The sequence below is a fragment of the Strongylocentrotus purpuratus genome, unplaced genomic scaffold (assembly GCF_000002235.5).
Source record: "Strongylocentrotus purpuratus isolate Spur 01 unplaced genomic scaffold, Spur_5.0 spur5_contig_816, whole genome shotgun sequence".
Taxonomy (NCBI): Eukaryota; Metazoa; Echinodermata; class Echinoidea; order Camarodonta; family Strongylocentrotidae; genus Strongylocentrotus; species Strongylocentrotus purpuratus.
In genome coordinates this window covers 764728-786914 of record NW_022145520.1, presented here as the reverse complement: position 1 = coordinate 786914, position 22187 = coordinate 764728, and positions in this window count along the sequence as shown.

The following is a 22187-nucleotide window of genomic DNA, read 5'->3' as shown; positions in this document are numbered from 1 at the left end:
CCCGGTGACTACTGAATTATCTAATTCCCATAGACTTAACACAGGGACCACCAGGTTCCAGTAAGCAATGGGTTAAAGGTTAATCAGTATCGCACTTCAAAATGCTCAAGGGGTTACAATTTTCCAATACTTGTTTAGGAGTACACAAAATTCACGCGAAATCCTCATTTAGGGCGTCCTTTGGCTTCAGAAGAAATCCTCGTGTTAGGGGGTGTCTGGAAAGCCAGTGGTCACGCATGCTACAGTATTTCTACTAGTCCAGAATCTGACCTATTTAATTTTGATCTCCACCACACCAACGCAATATGCGACCCCCCCCCCCCCCCCCCCCCCCCACACCCCCACTTACTTGCTGCCAGCCGAAGATGGCGTGATCATTAAATTAGGACGCCCGGCGAAAAGCTGGGCTGGTGGACGTACTAGCATAATTATGAGTTCTTTGATATAAAGAATCGGCCAGATTCTGGAACATATTTCTACATGACTGAAACCCCTGAGAAAATGTCTAAAAGGCAACGGCATCACAACTGCGAAGAGGATTTCGGGTAAGATAGAGGGTGGGCTAACTTAGGCAAATGTGATATATATTGGGCCGATAGACTTGGACGAGTATGATCATATATATATAGATGTTTTGGGAGTCTTATAGCATTGGGTAATATACAAATAATACATAGCAGTGAGGGCATTAGTAAGAATTACCCACACAAGGTACCTTCGGAACAGTCTAACACGCACGAGGCAATAGCCAAGCCGGTGTTTGGACTGTTTTGAAGGTACCGAGTGTGGGTAGTTTTACCAATGCACGAACAAAATGAAGTGTATTATTTTTTTATAAGATTATGTTTTATTTGTTTTATAAAATGATGTTTTATAATTTGATTTTGATAATGACCGGTCATTAGCATTAATTTTGATAATGACCGGTCATTATCAAAATTACGTGTTAGGCAAAATACATGCCTGGTCACGTGTACGCTCTCAACCAATCAATTGATTAGGATCCACGTTATCATTTTATAAAGCAAACTATTAATGGCTATTCATATTGGCTGGGTGACTTTTACGATGTATGCATTTTGTAATGGTTAAGTGGGAACTCTCTCTCTCTCTCTCTCTCTCTCTCTCCCTTTCAGTCTCATACAACATAACTGTATCAATTTCATTTAGAATTGTTAATAGGAATATAGGCCTAAGTAGATATACAATCTACAATGTCGGGCAAAGTATTTCTTTGGTAAAGGTCTTGTGAAGTGAATTAAAACGAAATGATACTTACCAAAAAAACGTGTTATGCACTCTTTGAACGTAAGAATTAGGAATATATATGGATTGTAATAAAGATAAATTCGAGTTCGTGTCATATATCAATTACAGTGTGTAATAATGCCTGGTGGTAATTCGGGGACGGTTGATTATGAAGTACATAGAAATTGGTATTGAGATATCATCAAAATGATTAGAAATGTATGCAATATTGCTGAAAGTTCGCACGCACTGCACACAGCACACAGAAATGTGTAAGTGGGACTCAGCACACACGTGGCATGAAAGTTTGGACCGAAGCTCACAGCTTTTCAAAGCTTTAGATTTTGAGGTTTTAGAGAGCTGATACTCCTCTGACATACATTATAATGGCATATATTTGATAATATTGTGATCTATTGCTCATAAACTTTCCGTTGACATATAATTCATTCATTTGATTTTTCAGTTAGGCACAATGAACTCTTCCTCTGCTTACTATGACGGTAAAAAGGAGTTGCCCATGATCCCCACCCCTCTCCATCACCCCTCAGCCCCCCCCCCCCCTACCTGTCATTAACGGGTAAAGAATATAGACACGTGGGAGAGAGATGCACAAAGAGAGACAGAGAGAGGGGTGGTCGGTGGAAGAGAAAGAATAGAAAGGGAAAAGGGGTATGATAGAACAGAATGATATAGAGAAAGAGAGAGAGGGGTGCAGAGAGAGACAAGGGGAAGGAGAGGGGAGAGAGAAGAGAGAGAGAGAGAGAGAGAGAGAAAGAGAGAGAGAGAGAGGGGGATATGAAGATAGGAGAGAAGAAAGAAAAGAGGGAGAGAATAAACACGATAAAAGGGATTTCTAACTATATCATCTGTACATCAGTGTCCATAGAAACATTGAAACAATGCAAGAATAGCGAGAGAAATAATTGGAACAGAAGTATAGACAGAGAGAGAGAGAGAGAGAGAGTAAGTGGGATATGAAGATAGGAGAGAAGAAAGAAAAGAGGGAGAGAATAAACACGATAAAAGGGATTTCTAACTATAACATCTGTACATCAGTGTCCATAGAAACATTGAAACAATGCAAGAATAGCGAGAGAAATAATTTGAATAGAAGTGTAGAGGGCGAGAGAGAGAGAGGGAGGGAGAGAGAGGGAGAGAGAGAGAGAGAGAGAGAGAGAGAGGAAGGGGGTGTGCAAGCGTTGGAGAATGATAAGCACCAGACAATATTCACGACTTTTTTTGTTTTTGCAATCAAAAGTCTATCACAAGCGAGCAAGGCAAAATAGTTATCCCATCCTCATGCGCCTCTTTGGCCTAAAATTTGGAAAGGGGACACATCTCGTGCTTTGTGTACCTAAAGTATGCAATGTTTGCAGTTACGTAGTAGAAGATGAAGAAGTGGTATTAGAAGTCAAGGGCGGATCCTGGAATTTTCATACCGGGGGGGGGGGGCACAAAATCGCATGGTGTGAAATATATTTTTTTTTAAACGATGTTTTATTTATTTATTTATTTATTTCTAATCTTTTGACAGGGTAGCCCATTCACCAACAAGTTGTGGTCTTCCATGGGGCCCTGAATAAACATGAACATGTGTGAGGCTTAAAGGCCCACTGCACTACTTGTAGCTACTTGCGCCCTCTATATAACAAACAATGCATAATCGCTGACCATTGGTCCCCCATGATGCTCTTTTTCTTATGTTAACTGAAAGCTGAGTTGATGAGATAACCACCTGTCCGGTGACCTTGCAGGGCGGTCTAATCCCTCCTGTAAACTATGGCAGATAAGCTTTAAGCAGCGAGGGAGCGGAGCGACAAAGCGGGGCGGGGTGGAGGGGGTCAGAACCCCCTCCTAGAGTATGAAACATTTGCATTTTTAGAACCACATTAGGCGCATTTTCAGGCACTTCCTGGAGTTATATGACGTAAAACTGCTTTCTCCTATACCCCTCCAAGTGTAGGGATCTTTTGCAATTCGAGAACCACATTTGGCGCATTAATGTCTACCGGCACTTCCTAGAAAAAAAAGAGGCCTTCTAATTGGTTAAAAGTTAGAAAAAAGTGATCTGGTACGTCGCAAGACGTAGTCTAGTTCTGGATCCTTTTATTGATTTTTGTTATTCGCCGACTATAGGCGCTAAGCCGAGTGATTTATATATTTATTTATTTATTTTGTATTCTTTCACCAGGGTAGCCCCATCAGTAATTAAGATACTGTTATACTTGGGGGCCCTGGATAACATAAAATACATATAAAGACATACATTACATGAAAACATCATTGCATGGTGAGTAGTAAACATACCAGAAATAATAGAGATTAAATCTCAAATGTAAATTTAAACTCAGCAAGTAAAAATTAAAATTAAAAAAAACAAGTCATCAAGAAAATCATACATACACAAATTTTGAAGAAGAACAAATATGATTATGTAGTGACAGTGTATTTAAGCATAATTATTTGTAATTTGTAGGATATTTATGAGAAATACAGTGATCTGCAATTGGTAATTTACTAAATATTGAAGTTTGTGATAGTGGCTACTTATTTGCGAGTACTTGGGTTATATTTACATGTTTCTAAAATAACTGGTGCAAAATGACTGCTTAGTTTGTGCATTTCGTAACTCACTAGGGAGGTTGTTCCATGTCATTGCACCCTCAAAGGAAAAGGCTCTTCTAACATTTTCAGTTTTAACTTTGGGGATGACTAATCCACGAGTATCAGCGATTCTAGTGCTATAAAGATGTGTTGCTGCAGACTGAGTAAACATATCTTAAAGATATGAGGGGGAAATACCGTTTACAATATCGAACAAAAGTTTACATGAACTGGAATTGCCAACGTTTTTCCATGTTCATCCATCTGAGTTTTGAGAACATTTCTGAACTTGGTGTAAGTACATTCATTTGGAGAACCATCCTAGCCATCTTTTTATGCAACTTAATCAGTGTATCCCGAAGACCTTGATTACAATTTGACCATGAGGTGCAGCAATAATCGAATATGGTAAAACCAGTGCATTTGCTAATTTTATGGCGCGATCCTTAGTGACGGCGCGATCCCCGAGAACCGGTCCGGAAAAGACATAATATAAAAAAAAGTTTGGTATGAAGGTAAAGAGTACAATAGTAAAAAAAGATCTGTTCATTGATTTCAAATTAAAACTACGATACTATAAAGCAAATAAACAAAGATCTTTATTGACGAAACACTTGACGAATTTTTTCAAGAAATGTTAAGGTTATAACTATTTTTTTAATTACTTTTGTCTTTTGTTATCATGTTAAAATTGTGACTTCAGATAGCACGTGTTATCATTTGAACCTTTCACCTTATTGCTTTTCAAACGAGAGAACGAAAGAACTTAACAATACAGGCCCGTTAAAACTAGGGGCTCGGGGGGTTCGCGCGAACACCCCCCCCCCCCCCTTACAACCCCAATTTTTGTTAAACTCAAGACAGGGGAGGGGGTGTTGATTTTAAAAAAAAGTGGTGGTCCATACCCCCCCCCCCCCCCCCGTTGAGCAAAATAAAAATTAGTTCACTACCCCCCCCCCCCTGCTCCTTATTCGCCGCTAAATATTGTAAGTGCTCATTACCCCCCTCGCGATGTCTCACTCTCACCTCTGGTTTGAAGTTGGCAACGCTAAGAAAAAAGCTTGTACGGGCTTGATATATATATATATATATCTTCTTTCTGGCATGTAGGGGCTGGGCGCGCGGCACTGTTCTACTCCATAAATTAAATAGGGGGTGGCCTTCTAAACGGTTATCGAATGTGATGAGCAGGCCAAAACGGAATATTGGGATATCAGAATTCCCGGACAGATATATTTGTTCTTCTTCGAGAAAAAAAAAAAGTTAACGTATACCCCCACACCCGCAAGCACCCCCTCATATCTTTCATTTTACATTAATCATACTAATGAATGTTGTCTGTATTTACGGTATTGCTCCACCGCAATATTAGGCAACAGTTAGAAAAAGAAAAAGCGTGAAACCGGTTATAAAGGACAAAAATGTTGAGGAGGGGGGGGGGGGGGTCATGAAAATGACAAAACAGAAAGAGGTGTGGGGAAAAGAGAGAGGAGGGGACGCGAGGGGGTGGGGGAACCTGGAATGGTTGAATAATGGCTTAAGAAAGTTAGCAGGGGTTAGTGGTAATAAGAGAAAATAGGGGGTGGGTTGTCTTGAAAGTACCTTTAGAATCTTAGCGATGTTGCCTCTCCCCGTCTTGGGAAACGAAATAAAATAAAATAAAATAAAAAGGAAAACGAAGAAGAAAAAGAATAATTATAAAGAAACAAACCAACGACAAGAAGAAATGCAACTTCATCTCCTGTCGACAATTTCCCTTTTTCTACAAGAATTCACTCTGTCCAGCTCCAAAAGTGCGCCTGAAATCATTACAATAAACTCATCCACGCGCGGGAAATGAAGAAACTATTCGCGCGAAAAATTTTAATCGAAATTTCCACTGTATTTTGTGTGTGTTCATCTTGCCTCTTTGCATTGTCTTCTCTCTCCTCTTTAAAAAAAAAATGATTCTTTTGCCGCAATAAGTACTCACGTCGGGCAGCCTTAAAGAATCACACTTCGGCAGCCGATTAGTCTTCACAATTAACCAACTATGAGAATGTGTCTTTCCACATGAGTTCCTGAAGCTTCTAAACCTTCCCCGGTTGCACTTTTCAATCTAAAAAACTTGAAATAAGTCTTTCCTCTTTGCACGTTTGGATTGCTTGGGTGATCAAAAATCATTTTCTCATTTATCATGGGTGTTTTTTTTCCTTCTCCTTCTTATTTTCATTTTATTTTCAAGTTTTATGGGTAGAAAATGTTCAGGATGCGTCGACAAAGAATCGTTTGCACATAATATGATATTGTCCTTTCGCGCTTAAGTGGGCGCGTTCACCTTGGCGTAAATTCAAATCTAAACTATAACGTAATAGTAATAAGCAATGATGTTAAAGTACGGAAACATGAGAGGCGGTATAGATTGAACTTTGAATATGCGTTGTTTCAAAATGAGTAAAAAAAACCACAACAACAACAACAGAAAAACCATTTGTGACAGAAACAGTAGGAATAAATAAAGGATTTAGGAAAGTACACGAGAGAGAAATCGAAAGACAGAGAATAAGAAGAAGAAGAAGAAGAAGAAGAAGAAGAAGAAGAAGAAGAAGAAGAAGAAGAAGAAGAAGAAGAAGAAAAGGAAGAAGAAGAAGATGAAGAAGATGAAAAGAGAGAGAGAGAGAGAGATAGAGAGAGAGAGAGAGAGAGAGGGGGGGGGGTTGAGACAAATCCCCGAAAGATAGATAGATTCATCCATCTACACAGACACGGATACAGATAACCAGACAAACAAATGAATGGATAGATAGATAGATAGACAGATAGAGAAAGATAGATAGAGAGAGATTGGTATAAAGACAGACAGATAGAAATAATATATATATATGAAGAGCTTGATTCCAAAAGGAGCTAAATCCATATTTTATCAAAATGGAGTTATTTGTCTTAAAATAATGTTATCCTACATGGGGACAAAATGCACTATATCACATTCGAAAATTTCACCAGGAAGTATGAAAAAAATTAGGTACAATATCATGTTTCATTCCAAAAGGAGCTAAATCCACTTTGGGTACTTCTGAGGAAATCACCTTTTTTTTTCTCCACTTTCCCTTTAGCAATGTACCTTCATGTTGTTATATATGTTAAAGGTGTCGCCCTGGACCAATAATATATGATAAGAAAAAAATCTACCAGTTATTTGTGATTTTTACTAAATTTTTAGATTTTGTGGATTAAGCTCCTTTTGGAATGAAACATGGATTTAGCTCCTTTTGGAATGAAAATGTGATATGTTGTTTACTTTCTTTTCAAAAGGTGTTTTTTGTTGCGATTTCACTATTATTATTTAAAAGGAAAGGTTTGCTACTAAATTTGAATACATTTCAGTGACTTTATTGAGAAAATATGAAATTTTCTAGGTACAATATCATGTTTCATTTCAAAAGGAGCTAAATCCACGAAAACAAAAATTCTAAAAATTTAGTAAAAATCAGGGAAAACTGGTAGATTTTTTCTTATCATATATTATTGGTCCAGGGTGACACCTTTAAAATATATAAAAACATTAAGGTCCATGGCTAAAGGGAAAGTGGAGAAATAAAAAAAGGTGATTTACTCAGAAGTACCCAAAGTGGATTTAGCTCCTTTTGGAATAAAACTCTTCATATATATATATTTAATAAATTTCTTTTACCTTTTTCATGAAGTAATTGTGAAGATAGGATTTATTCTTGACAGATATATTTTGTATCAGAACTCAGAATCATCATCTCACAATGCTAATCGCCTACATTACGTGTTGTTAGGTAGGGCAAAGCCATAATGTTTACTCTATCTAGTAACAATTAATGTATGCAATTCTCATTCCGACTATTGAATACAATTATTCATAACAGAAGAATAAAATAAATGTAACATGACAAAGGTTTAAGCCTTAAATTTAATTACATTACAAAAATGGTTTATTCTCAAAGAGATTGGTTAGTTTCTCTATAGCGCCACCTTTTGGTATTTTCCGTCATGCAAATTGCGCCACGAGCAACTAAAAGTCACAGGGTTGACCAAAAGAGAAAAGATGCCCATTCATTCAAAACTGTTCCCACCAATGATCATATTGTTGTTGTTGTTTTCATTGTGTTTTTTGTCTGTTTGTTTGAGTTTGGCAAACACTGATTAATAATTTGCCAAAGGACGTAAGTGTCGTGATAATGGGATTCGTGATCCAAAGCGGGCGATTCGTCAAGCGGACCTAAACACCTCGACCATGTATCTCTACTGAACTCTTTGAAGACTGTGGAGAAAACATGTTCATTTAAGGTTACTACATTTCAACATAGTTTTCCTTAATATAATAATCCTATATTGATCAAAGATGAATTAGGGAAGGATGAAGACTGATTGGTATGGACAGAGACAAATTGTAAGTTTACAATATTTACTTTAATAAGGAAGTAACTCCAGTCTTCCAAAGCATCTGTAAGGTTAATCTTAGAAAATTCGATTTGCAGATTCTCGATGGGCGTCTAAGGAGCCAGACGGATTTAAAACCTCGTCGTTGTACAGATTAAAATGGAAAGAGAAATCCCCTCCCTAACCAACTACACTAACCCTCCTTTCTTGTTATACTATTCGCGCGCTCTCTCTCTCTCTCTCTCTCTCTCCCTCCCGGTCTGTCATCCTAACCCTTCCTTTCTATTCCACTCTCTTTCTCTCTTCGTGTTATTCTCCCTCATTCTCACTCTCTCTCTCTCCCTAACAACCTCCTTTTCCTGTCTCTTTCTTTCTCTTTCCCTCTTGTTTTCCGACTTCCTTTCATCTCCCTCACTATTTCTCTCTCTCTCTCATCCTATCCTTTCCGTTTCTCTGTCTCTCGCTCTCTCTCTCCCTCCTCTCTCTCTCTCTCTCTCTCTCTCTCCTTCTCTCTCTCTCTCTCTCTCTCTCACCCTACTCTCCTCTTCTTGTCTCTTTATTTCTCTATCTTTCTCTCTATTCTGTTCTTTTATTTTGTGTGTTATTTATTTCTGGACCAGAGCGATGTCGAAAACACTTATCTTTGTGTGTTTCATAAGTTTTGTTGAAAGTTTCTATATCTTTAAAATATAATACCCATCAAACTCAACAGGTTTCTCTACTTCTATAATAATTGTGTGAATTAACGTTTTCAATGGGCGCATGGATTGGGTGTATCAAAAGTGTGTACCTCAGGTTTTTATTTAGTGACATGATGGAAATAATTCAACATTTTGAGTTAAAACCATATTTAAAAAAAAGAAAAAAAAAGACATGGAGTATATAGTGTCCGAGGTGCCAGATACAACATTGGTTTCAAAGTACAATTCAGTGTTGTAGGTCACCATGGTCTGGGGTTCGAGACATGGGGGGAGGGTGTTTCACAAATACCCAAATATTTGTCAATGTCAAACTTAACTTTTAGTTGGACTTTAAAATTATGGAGAGCCATTCGTAGCCTTAAATTAAAGCGAAAATTCAAGTATTTTAGACTTTTTTTTTTTTTAATAAATTCCACATCAAGAACATGAAATCTCCTTGATAAAAGAAATATGAATGGTTTGAATCAACATTTTATATAACTTTTACAAAATAATTTCATAGATGCTAACGGCTTTCCATAATTGTTAAGTCCAACTTAGAGATAAGTTCAAATTAGGATCTTTGTGAAACAACCCCCATGGTCTTGGAACCCGTTTTTGCCAAGTCTCTGTACGATTTCGAGACATTGCCCCCAATATCTCGGTCTCGATCCCGCGGTCTCAGTCCTTACAGCTAGGTCGTGTCTTTGAGTTCAGAGGCTTTGGTCTCGAAAAGAGTGCATGATTCTAGCCCCAAATGTCGAAAACTGTAGATGGGAAAAATCGCCACTTCCCTGAATAATTTTTTTTTTTTTAAACGAACAAACAAAATTAGAAAAAAGAAAAAGGAATAGACAACATTTTTTTTGCTGATCTGACAATACAATTTAAGTTTGTAAGATGCACAGAAAAACGACCAAAATATAAATCATAAATTATAAAAGCTTTTCAAAATAAAGATGACTTTTTCTCGCCGTCCGTTTGAAACACTTCTTTGGTAGCCGAAAGTGCAAACCCAAGTTGATAGCGCTAGACTGAAGAAATTGACCAATTACTTGAACATAATTGCCAATCATAACGTCGGTAGGAGAAATGATGCGTGTGCTTCATTCTGAAAATGATTCGAAATTTATTCTTAACCGCCAAATCGAAGAGATATGACATGTATACAACGTTCCGAGTATAGAAGCTGCGAGAAAGGAGTATCAATATTGTCGAGATTGAATCGCTTTTGATCATAAACTTCCTGAAGTGATAATGCAGTTATATGGAGATGATATTGAAAGCCGTTCTCCTGCGATTGTTGGTTGTATGAATATGGAAATGTCCTTGGGTTCTTCTTTCAATCTGTCTTACCCGAGAGGGGTTTATAATTTAAGGAGTTTGGTTGGATTACTAAACGCGATTTCTTTCGGTTAAATGGGTGTATACGACGCGGCCAACTTGGCGCCTGTGGTATTTTCTGCTCGGCTGGAGGGCGGGCCGCCGGGCTCATTTCTGGCAGCGCGCGACGGGGGGACTTGGGAAGTAAGTATTAATGCATAATGACCGTGCTAATGCGTCAGGCACAGAATGTAGACGCTCATTAATGGAGGGAGGCTGTTAAAACGACCATTATTCATCAAAGTGATATTGCATTGATCTACAAAATCACACATTAATATGTTACTCTTCATATCTCATATATATGAGCAGTAACATGACAACTGTGAAATATGAATAAGTATATGCAATTATGCATACATAAAATTATTGACGATTAGAAAAATAAATAATATGTATGCCGATATTAGTAATTATATAACCCTACATGTTGTATTAACAGGACATCTAAATAACCGACAGTTCCCTCTCTTATTCGTTTGCTAAATTCAATCAACTGAAATCTTGTTAGACCTGTTTACAATGTATTGTCATTATTCGAACTCTCTCCCTCTCTCCGTCTCTCTTTCTCTCTCTGTCTCTTTCTCTTTCTCCCTTTCTCTAGCTTTTTCTCTCTCTTTCTCCTTTTCCTCCTCCCCTCTCCCACTTTTTCTCTATTTCTGTCTTGTATTTCTTTTTCTCAATTTTCTGACAATGTGATAATTACTCATTAATAATTTTCACCAATATGTATAGGTCATTGACATTCACCAGTGTTAAACAGTATAATAACAATTCCATAATAGCATTCGTATTAATATATCATTTGACATTTCCGTATTATGTGCATTTTACTTTTACAATGCTTCATTAAAGGTAATACAAAGTTTTGGTATGGGGTCATGAATTTGGTTCAAATGAACATGTTGGAAGCATAAGCGATCCTATAATATTCAGTGATCGTTATTGCGGTTGAAATCGAGTCTTAAGTTATGGAATTGTAAATAATTAACTCTGTATGTTGTATAGCTCCCTCTCAAGGTCAAGATATTAATTAAGCCATAAAACAATGTTTCTTGACTAAAATCGACCGATTAGCTATTCCCGTTTAGAAATGATATATCACAAATACATAGTCTGAGATTTTCATGTTCGCAGCTACCATTATAAGGCCGTAGGCGCTATTAAAAAAATTATCAAAATTTACCGGGAGCACCGGTAAATAGCTATATTTAATTTTTCTCGAAAACAGAATCGTTTTAGGGGCTAAATTTTCTAGCCCTTATAATATACATCCACAGGGGCATTCAAATGTATCAAAATTGTAAAGAATCACTATCCACCCAATTTCAAAATTTCCCAAAACTTTGTATTACCTTTAAAGGTATTACAAAGTTTTGGGAAATTTTGAAAAATGGGTGGATAGTGATTCTTTACAATTTCGGTCGGTTTGGCGTCGGTGTGGCGTCGGTACGGGGTCAGTTCTGCGGTGTGACTGATGTACTATACCCCAGGCACCTTCAAAGCTCCTTCAGACATAACACGGTTATAACCGCTGCGAAAAGAACGCGGTTAACTGCCGCGAAAAGACCGCCGCCGTTTAAAACAACAACATGTTACTGAATGGCAACTGCGCGGAACAAAGGTCCTCCTACACGTGCTCACTTAGCTCTATGTTATAAGAGTAAATTATGAAGCATATTACCCTACACTTCACAAAAACTAAACCAACCCCGGTTAACCGCTATTAACTGAACAAGGCTTGACGAGGCGCACCAGACCAGAAACGGACCGAAGAAAAAAAAAAAAATCGCGTTTAACGTTAATGCAAACACTTTTTAAGAAAGCAACTCAAATGCCATTTGAATAGACTATAGATTTCATATTCTGATCACGCAATATGCTCATTAAAATTTTTACATTTTACAATATTAAAATTACATTACATCACGAAGCTATGCTTTAATTTCTGAAGATGATTTTGGGACAGTCTTTGCGAATGTGTACAAACTTACCCGATATGACCAAGAATCGTTCGGTTTGGAAGCGGTACGGCGCCGCGGCGCGGCGGTGTGCCTGAGGTATTAATGAAAGCGATTTGTTTTTCCCTTTCAAATCTCTCTCCTCTCTTCTCTCCTTTTCTTCTTGTTTCTTTCTCTTCCCCTCCTGCCGAGGTTTTGGAGGCAGTGGGGCAGATGCGATCCATGGTCAAGGCTAAGACATCAAGCGTGGTCAAGCGTGAATTGAGGGTTTGTTCACATTGCCAACCTTTTCACAAAACTTGTCATCAGTGCCAAATGACAGTTTTTGTTATAAGCTACCGAAATCCTTGCTTCTGATTGGTTGTCAGCAGATTTGTCACCGATTTTTGTCATTTGTCATTGAAGAAGGCTTTGTGAAACGGGGTCCAGGGTATTGAAAAGCCCTTGGGTTGATTTTTCAAAAATATTTGCGATTGTGTAGGATCTTGATAGGCAGATGGTCTTTCTATACAGGTGGTCGCTAGAAATATGTTTAAGGTACGAGATTTCAAGTCACCGCACCATTTCTCCACCCGTCGAATGTTTGCTTGCAGTGGGAACGAGTATTTGTCACACCAGGGGTTGAATTGGTTAGTGTGAGGAAGAGGGAATGAATGAGAAAATTTCGGAGTAAATTGCGTGAAGATTAGAGAGTACGAGGGATAATGCGACAGCCCATCGAGAAAGCAAAATCGAAAAAAAAAGAAAAAATGAGAAGGTCAAGTCAAGGAAGAGAGTTAGATAATGAGAGAGAAAGGAAGAGAGAGAGAGAGAGAGAGAAAGAATGAGAGAGATAGATAGAGAGAGAGAGAGAGAGAGAGAGGTGGGGTGAATAAAAAGACCCCCCCCCCCCCACGCACACACAATACTCCCGGTCAATATCTGTATGCAATTCTAACAAATTATTCTTTTAAATTTTCATTTCTAGAAAATGGTAATAACTCTATTAATAGAAACTGTGTATTTGTGTTGGGAGCTGGAAGAATGAATGAGAGAAAGAGATATATGAATAGAGAGAGAGGGGGAGAGCAAGAGAGAGAGAGAGAGAGAGAGATGCAGACCGACATGAAGACAGAGAAAGAGAGAGAAAGGCGAGAACGGAGAGAGAGAGAGGAAAAAAAAGTGCGGGAGAGACCGATGGAGCAAGGGGTTGAGAAGGAGGGGGAGAAAAAAGGAGACAGCAGGGCTGACGAGGTACCTACGGAGAAAGTGAGAGAGAGAGAGAGAGAAAGACATAACAGAGGTATAAAGCATGGATTTTACTCCATGGACAGAGGTGAGAGAGATTGAGAGATTGAGATGATATCTTGAGTCATATCAGGGGTCGTTCGAAGTTCACCCCAGCTGTTTACCCATACTCCCGAACCTTTTTTGAACAGCTACCAACGAATGCCGTAAAAAAAATCACCTGGATGTTTTCTTTATCATGCTTAACACGAACCTATTGCCAATAATACACCGCTGATACAAAACAGTTATATACCCCTCTTTAGTATGTTGAATAAATCTAGTCATCTGATTGCAGTCGTTATTTTAACCATGCCCGCCTAACGGTCAATAGTTAGAAAGTTAGAAAGATGCCTGATGAATGATCGTAACATTCAGGCATCTTTCCTGTGAAGATTAACATGCAATGTGTCAGCTTTTCTGTGATGTTTACTCAAGAAAAGGATAAGATAAGATTAATGTAGATTTTTGTTGTGAATTCGGTATAATTATAAAAGATATGGACTGCTTTAATATGTGAGGCATAGGCTGTTTCTACACTGGCTCTTGGGGATTTTACATCCTGTTATGACCCCGCGGTGCGCTGCCTGCCGCGGCATTTACCAGAATGATGTGACAAACAAATACAAATAAAAATTTCTGCTCACATTTAAAAATTGTGACCGGTCAATATTTAATTAAGAAAGGCCTAAACAAGAGTACTTTGACACATTTGTATAAACCGTGTACACAAATATGCGTGAGGGGAAAAAGGGGGAAAGAACTCGATTAAAAAGGGAATGAAGATCCCCCCCCCCCCTCTAAAAAAAAAACACTCAAACACACGCACGCCCGCGCACACTCCCCTCCCACACACACGCACACACCACTACCAAAATGTTTGGCTGGAAATCTCACATTACTGTTTGCCAAACGATAAAATAACTTTAAAGCGGCACTGCTCTAATATACTTATAGCTAGGCCTACTTGTGCCCTCTATAATATCAAACAATGCCAAATCGGTAACCGCTGGTCACATTATGATCCTCTTTATCTTATAATTATATGTTAATTGAAAGCTGATTTGATGAGATAACCACCTGTCAGTGACCACGCAGGGAGGTCTAATCCCTCCTGGCTAAATTAGTGCAGATTGACTTTAATGTACATCATGTCGTTTCGAAACTGAATAAAATGCGGACACATTTCACAATTCTTTACCTCCTTGGGCGGAAGAGAAAGAGAGAGGGGGTAGAATAAGGGGCACTATGTATACAGTAAAAGTTTTTTTTTTTTTCAAACTCTTTTTTTTTCATGTCAAGAGCGGGAAAACGGTTCATTATTAAGAATCTAGGTCGCTAGCAGAGCGAAGGGTCTGCTTAATCCCATCTCCGTGTACATAATGCTATCGTGTGCATTCCCGTCTCCCTCCTCCCGCTCGTACTGCATAGCCTAAACCAATCAGTAAACACACCAACGACTTTAATAAAAAGCCCGGGAATGGCGTACAAAAAGTATAACACAATATAAAATAAATTGACCCTGCCCTTGCTCTTTACCATTATTTTTTGTTTAACAGGATATGTAGCTGGTTCAATCCCAAATCATGATTCGATTTCAATATTATATGGCGACTTTTCTTGTTGATGGTTGGGATTTTATGCAGGAAGAATCGCAGGTATACATTATATATACATTATGAGGGTTGTGGAATTTCTTTTGATTGATCGTGTCAATAATATCCAAATTCAACACAGTCATATTTATCACTATTTTCACAAGTTTTTTGTCTTATTAAACGCCTCCGGAGGTTAATTTCAAATTCTACCTAAATATTATTTCTTTTTTATGTCTATATTGAAGAGTGACGTATAATAGTGTGTTTCATCGTCCTAATCGAGGGAGTTTAAATAGCAGGTTAAAATAAGACTTGCGTCAGAAAGAAACACCAGCGTTTACTGCAGGAAACCAGTGGTTTAACATCAATGTAGGAACAACGGGGAAGGAATATACAATTTTTGGCGTAAGCTAACTCATATGACTCTCTTCTCCTTGCCTCGTTCCCTCCGCATATCAATCCCCTTCTCTTTCTCTCCCTCCGAAATTCTCTCCCTTTCTCCCTGTCTCGCAAACTCTTTCTCCCTCGCTCTCAATTATTATCCAGCCTCCATGCATGCCCGGCTCAAATCTGCTCCACAAGCTAGGCGCACGCAATGCCTCATTCCCGCAGGCAGTGTATTTGGAACGAGCTGTATTTACAGTCACATTCAACTCCATTCAATAGTATACAGCCCCCCACACTGAACATTGCCATACTATACTGTACAACTACACGCTTTGCAAGGAGACAGCAGGGCTGACGAGGTACCTACGGAACAACACGTCGCTCCAAAAATCACCTTTCTGCTCGCGTTAGTTTACTTCCTCCCACTTTGCAGCACATTCATCGATTTATGTCTTGAATGGTAGACAGCTAGGTATCATTCCCGTCAACAATTGCGTTTTCAAACTGTCGTGGCGACTGAACAACCGATAAATAAGGCATCGAAATCTGAGCTTGTGCTTTTAACCTTGATTTCTCTCTAGAGAGAGCGGGCCCCTCGTACTACGCAACCCAATCACTCGACGGCATCTCTCTTTCTCTTTTTTCTCCACCGGAAACAAAACGAAAACCTAGGAGATCAAGATACTGTTTTGATGCATAAGGGAAGTCGAGTTGATATGAGTGTCTTGTTGATTGCTAGGAAAGCCACCAGCTTCAAATCTTCATAAGATTTCAGAAGGGAGGATTATACGCCCCTTTTGATTCAAGCATGACGGACGGTGTGAACAACAACAACAACAAAAACAACAACAATGTAAGTAGAAAAGCTTATATTTGCCATCCACATGTTTGTGCCATTCAACCGAGGACTATTAGTGGGTGCATATTCCAGCACATACGTGTTTTCATTAATGCAGTTGAATGGAAATAACCAGGTTTTTATATTCAGACACGATTTACATATGATTGGGCAGTAAAAAGTCAGGTGTACCATACCAATTTAAATATGTCATGTGACATTAGAAAGCAAGTAGAAAAGCCTTTTTCAGCCAACGTACCCGTGTCACGTTAATGCTGTTTGTTACTGGGTGCATATTCCAACACCTACAGGTATTATGTATGCATTTCAGTAAAGGAATAATAAGGGTTTTAAAAATCTGAACAATCACAATTTGTAAACATAATTTGTAAGAGAAAAGACTTGAGTATACCATAGACTTAAGTCACGTGACATGACGATGTAAGCAGAAAAGGTAATTCCTGACTAAATTTCCAGAGGGGGAGGGGGGGGGGGAATCATTATCTTTTACCGATGTTTGTTGCCGGGTGCATATCTTAACACCTACAGGCATTATGTATGCAACAGAATGGAAAAAACAAGGTTTTTCAACTTTTTCGGAGCTAACACAATCTATTCGTGTAAGGGAAAAAGGGCAAGTAACCGATACCAATAACATGACACACATGACATGATATGGTAAAATAGTTAGGTGTAAGTCGTGAAACGCCAATAGGCCCACTCTGCAGACACAGTATACCTGGACGCAATTTTTTACATCAGATTCATGTGTAGTATATTCACTTGTTCTCTTTGCTCACACGATGCTATTGAATCAAATAAAGGAAATATTCGATATTATTATTATTATTATTGCCCCACTTATATGAATGCTTACAATGAAATACACTGAATGCGGCACTGTATATCAGCGCTCTTGATATATGCAAACAGTCAGCTGTATTTCTCGCCAATTTAAAGTAATACCCATTTTATTCCTGCTATTATGTTCCACATATCGATTCATTATTGGTATGTTCAGGGTATAAGGAATATTGTTTACAACCAAGGAGGCGTACAGAATTTCAAAAAGAATTGGCACAATATATAGAATTGGCGCTGTAAATCATGTAAAATCATTATATTTGGTAAGAGACCAAGATAAAAGTAATACTAATAAAAGACGACCATTATCATCTCATGATCGGCCTGAATGTATGTGGGTATGCAAACTGTCTCTCAACATTTTAGCAAAAAGAGTAAATACATAAGTGAATAAATGAATAAATAAATACATAAATAAATATGAAGGGGAATAGAATATATTGAGCTGTTTTATATTACGCCAAATGTAACAAATCTCATATTGTTTCCATTTCATACTCACATACTGTTTTATAAGTATTATTGTGAATAACAGTTTTAGTAGTTGATCTAGTCATTTCACGTTTCACTTGATCATAGGATTTTTTGTTTAGTTGTACATGTTTGGGTTTGGCAAAGCAAGACTATGGAGCATAATTCAGAGAAATTAACTGATAAGAAATATGAATAATTTATCAGTTGGTATCAAATCATGAAACAAATGGAAATGCTGAAATTATGCATTAAAATTCTCCGAAAATACTAAAATATGATGGTGGTAAGGACAATTGTTTTGGAAAAGCAAGACTATGGAGCATAATAATATTAAGAGAAATTAACCGATAACAAATATGAATAATTTATCGGTTGGCATCAAATCATGAAACAAAATGAAATGGTGAAATTATGCATTAAAATTCTCCGAAATACTAGAATATGATGGTGGTGAGGACAGTTGTTTTGGAAAAGCAAGACTATGGAGCATAATAATATTCAGAGAAATTAACTGATAACAAATATGAATAATTTATCGGTTGGCATCAAATCATGAAACAAAATGAAATGCTAAAATTATGCATTAAAATTCTCCGAAAATACTAGAATATGATGGTGGTAAGGGCAACTATACTAATTCAGATTCATGAACTCTTCTGAGATGTTCTTATCCCCTTTACTTTATCTTTTATATTTTTATTTTACAAGTTCATGACGTTTTTTAGGAATTGCCATTATATTTTCGCTCCCACGCACATCCCCGTATTCCAGCATACCACAAGAGTTTTGAAATGAACGTTTTGGGAAGAGTTTAAGAATTTAAATATTTCAAATTAGTCCTGTGACTTATCCACTAGATCACAACATCTGAGACTAATATCAAGACAAGCTGTGAGGTAAAGGCACAATGGCCAAGTGATATTACGGGGGAGGTTTATATATAGAGAGAGTTGCTGATGAGCCTTCGGATGATACAGACTGTACTGTACAACTCTTACCAATAAAGTTGAACCTTTCCAACTTCTATATTTACATTTGATCCTACAGTTGAGCACTGTCAGAAATTGCAGTTTTACTAAACTTGCTTATATATATATTTATATATAATATAGGTTTACATGTATGTATGATTGTGTTTGTATGTGCGTGCTTGTGTATTTGTGTTTGTGAGGGCGTGTGTGTGCGTGTGTGGGTATTATGTTATATTCATTGTTTACTACATTAACTTTTTTATACTCCGGGTAGAACTCCAGACATTCATAGTTTTAAAGATATTACAACATACCCTGTGATAATTTGTGTGATTTCTTTATTATACAATTATTGTATTCGTTGTTGAGTTCAATTGTTGTTCACGGCCTTGCTGAAAAGCAGCTTCTAGCTGATAGCGGTCCTTTTAACCGTGATTAGACAAATGAAATACAACAAACTACAAACATGTACAAAAAAATTATAGAGGGGGGGGGCGGCGTGGTAACTTTTAAATTATGATGACAAGGGACAAAAAAAAGACGGGAAAAGCTTGAGAGCGAACCAAACATGACTCTTTTTTTCCCTTACACTGATGACCTCTCCATATTTTCGCTGCGACCTAACCGACTTGTTTACTCTCTGCGATTGCTCTCAATGTGCTAGTGCAATTATTCCCTCAAATATTTGCGAACAAGAGCAACCATGCCGAGTGGTATGGGATGGTAGCTCAAGTCTCAAAGAGCGAGGCTCCAGGAGTGTCCTGGTGGGAGAATTGGAAGGTGGAAGATGGTTGAAAGGACGATGGGGCGAGCAAAGTGGAGAGAGAGAGAGAGAGAGAGAGAATTGCGCTTACTGTACCCCCCCCCCCACACACACACACAGGCTCACACCCATACTGTTGCCCATAAAGTTTGACTAAATTTGTTCTTGCCTCTTTTCAGAGAATGATTGTAACATTATTGTGTATTCTTGATATGTTAAGTTGATATGATCTTGGAAAGTTGTTGATGAATCTCTATTACTTTTCTAAATTGATCAATAAATACACTTTATCTATCAAGAATACATTATATAGTCACAAACATTTCGTGAAAAGAGGCAAGAAAAATAAATTATTCCAACATTTTGGGCAACAGTGTACATGTATGTATATAAATTATATCCTTTGCGAAGAAAATTCCAAAATGGTGAACTTTGATTCAAGCTACGCAACCTTTATTCTCTCATTTCCTTTCGCATTATATATATATATATATATATATATATATTTAGAGAGAGAGAGAGAGAGAGAGAGAGAGCGAGAGAGGCCTGCTTGATTAGTGCTTTCAATGAATAACCACGATCAGTATGACCGGGGCACACATTCGATAAACCTGGGTCGAGAAGGGCAGATGCAGGTTATTACGGACACTGAATGGATTTTAAAAAAAAATATTTGAAATATCAAACAGTGATTGAAACTTTTCCACGTCTTACTATATAATAACCAATCTTACTATACTGTGTTGCAACGGCATGCCGACTGCATTTTGAAGAAAAAGAAAAGTGAAAGAAAGAATTCCTGGATAGATTTCATCATGATTTCTCTGAAATAATCGATTTAGAAGAGAGCTTAGGAAGCCCAACACCTGCGGTGTGAAAAGCGAATGCTCCGATTGATTCGAGTGTAGAGTAGTTGAACAATCCGACAGTCATTGAATTTTCATGATTTGCAGTAGAAATTCATATTCTACCGGTTGCTAAGACAACAACGAGAGAGGTCTCCCCATGCAGGAGACAGTGAGGGAGGGAGGGAGAGAGAGAGAGAGAGAGAGAAAGAGAGGGGTATGAGAGGGAGAGAGATAGAGAACTGTGTGCGTGCATTTGTGTGTGTGTGTGTGTATGCGTGTATGAACGAAAGAGAGAGGGGGCGAGCGCGTGTGCGTGTGCGTGTTTAAAAGAGGGAGAAAGAGATATAGAGAGACGATGTGCTTGTGTGCGTGTGGGTGTGCGCGTGTGTGAAAAAGAGAGTTCGGGGTATGAGCCAGAGAGAGAAAGTTTGTGTGTGCGTACGTGCTTGCGTGTGTGTGTGTGTGTGTGTGTGTGTGTGTGAAAAGAGATAGAGAGAGAGAGAGAGGGAGAGGGAGAGAGAGATAGAGAGAGAGAGGGAAAAGAGTGACATGAGGCTCATTATATTATGCGTTCTTTCATGTTCATGGTGAAGTTCAAGTTAAAGGTCAAATGCGTTTATTTGATGTTTGAAGAGTGTACCTTCAGATTTGAAATTCAATCGATATGGATGGATAGGTGCTTGTTTGGCTTCTGGATTTCCACTTGTTTACTTCCCAGGGTCCTTATGGGGAGGGAATCCAAAATGTTGTTAGAGAAAAGAAGACATAAAAAAGGAGAAAAATTACCATGAAAAAGGGCAATCAGCATTTACATGGTATTCTTAAAATATGTATTAAAAATACTGAGATACATATCATAGCAGAGCAACAAAAATGACTGGCGAGAATGAAATAAGGACATAATATGAATGAGGTTGAGTGATTGGCGAGATTGATTCACGTGAAGAATGAAATAAAATAGCCTGAACGCTAGAGAGAGAAAGAGATGAGAGAATCAAACAGAGAGAGAGAGAGAGAGAGAGAGAGAGGAAATGAGAAGGAGAGAGAGAGAGAGAGAGAGTGAGAGAGAGAGAGATAGGGAGAGAGGAATTGGAGGGAGAAAGATATAAATTTGCGAAGTAAACACAGAAATTTGCAATCGAACGTGGTGTTTGGGTGACTTATCGTGTAAATATCAGTTTCTTGAACTCTGATTGCCCCTACCTGTTCACCTCACTCTCCAAGCCTCTTAAGCCTAGAATCTGACAGACCTTTCCCGATTTCAACTTTCTCCTTAAACCTTCCCTACTCGTTTCACCCGTTCCCTTCTCCTTGACTTACTCCTTTCACCTTTTAAACATTACAAACAAATAAATAATACACCTTAAAACCTCAAGGTTCAAAGCCTCTGTTCAACCATGCTTTTATTTTCGAATTTATCCGCCCCGTTTCTATAAAGGTACGCAGACACTCTATCAGACATCTGATCACTTTTTTTATATTTTAATCGACAACAAAAAATCCAAAGAATTTGTTTCCTTTGATTAAACTTATTTAAGACGACAGGTATATGATTATCCCACGTATTCGCAATGACTATTTGCGTCACGATAGTCCTTTCATAAATCAAGGCCATACATATTTGATTAGCCCCATTTTTTTGATGTGATCGATCCTTTGGATTATAAAACGTAAGGCTTGTGTGGAATTCTACTTAGTTCAGGATTGTCCGTAAGTCGGCTATAAATAATTTTATTTTTACTCGACAATTGCCATGGACTTTAGAAAAGCCTCGGGAATTTATTTTGGTAACGATACAATCATGTAAGTATTAAATCTTATTCACAAAAAGAAATTACCCGGTTGGAGGTTTTGGATGTTAATTGTTTCAAGGCATACTAATTGCAATTATACAGTAATACAAAATATTG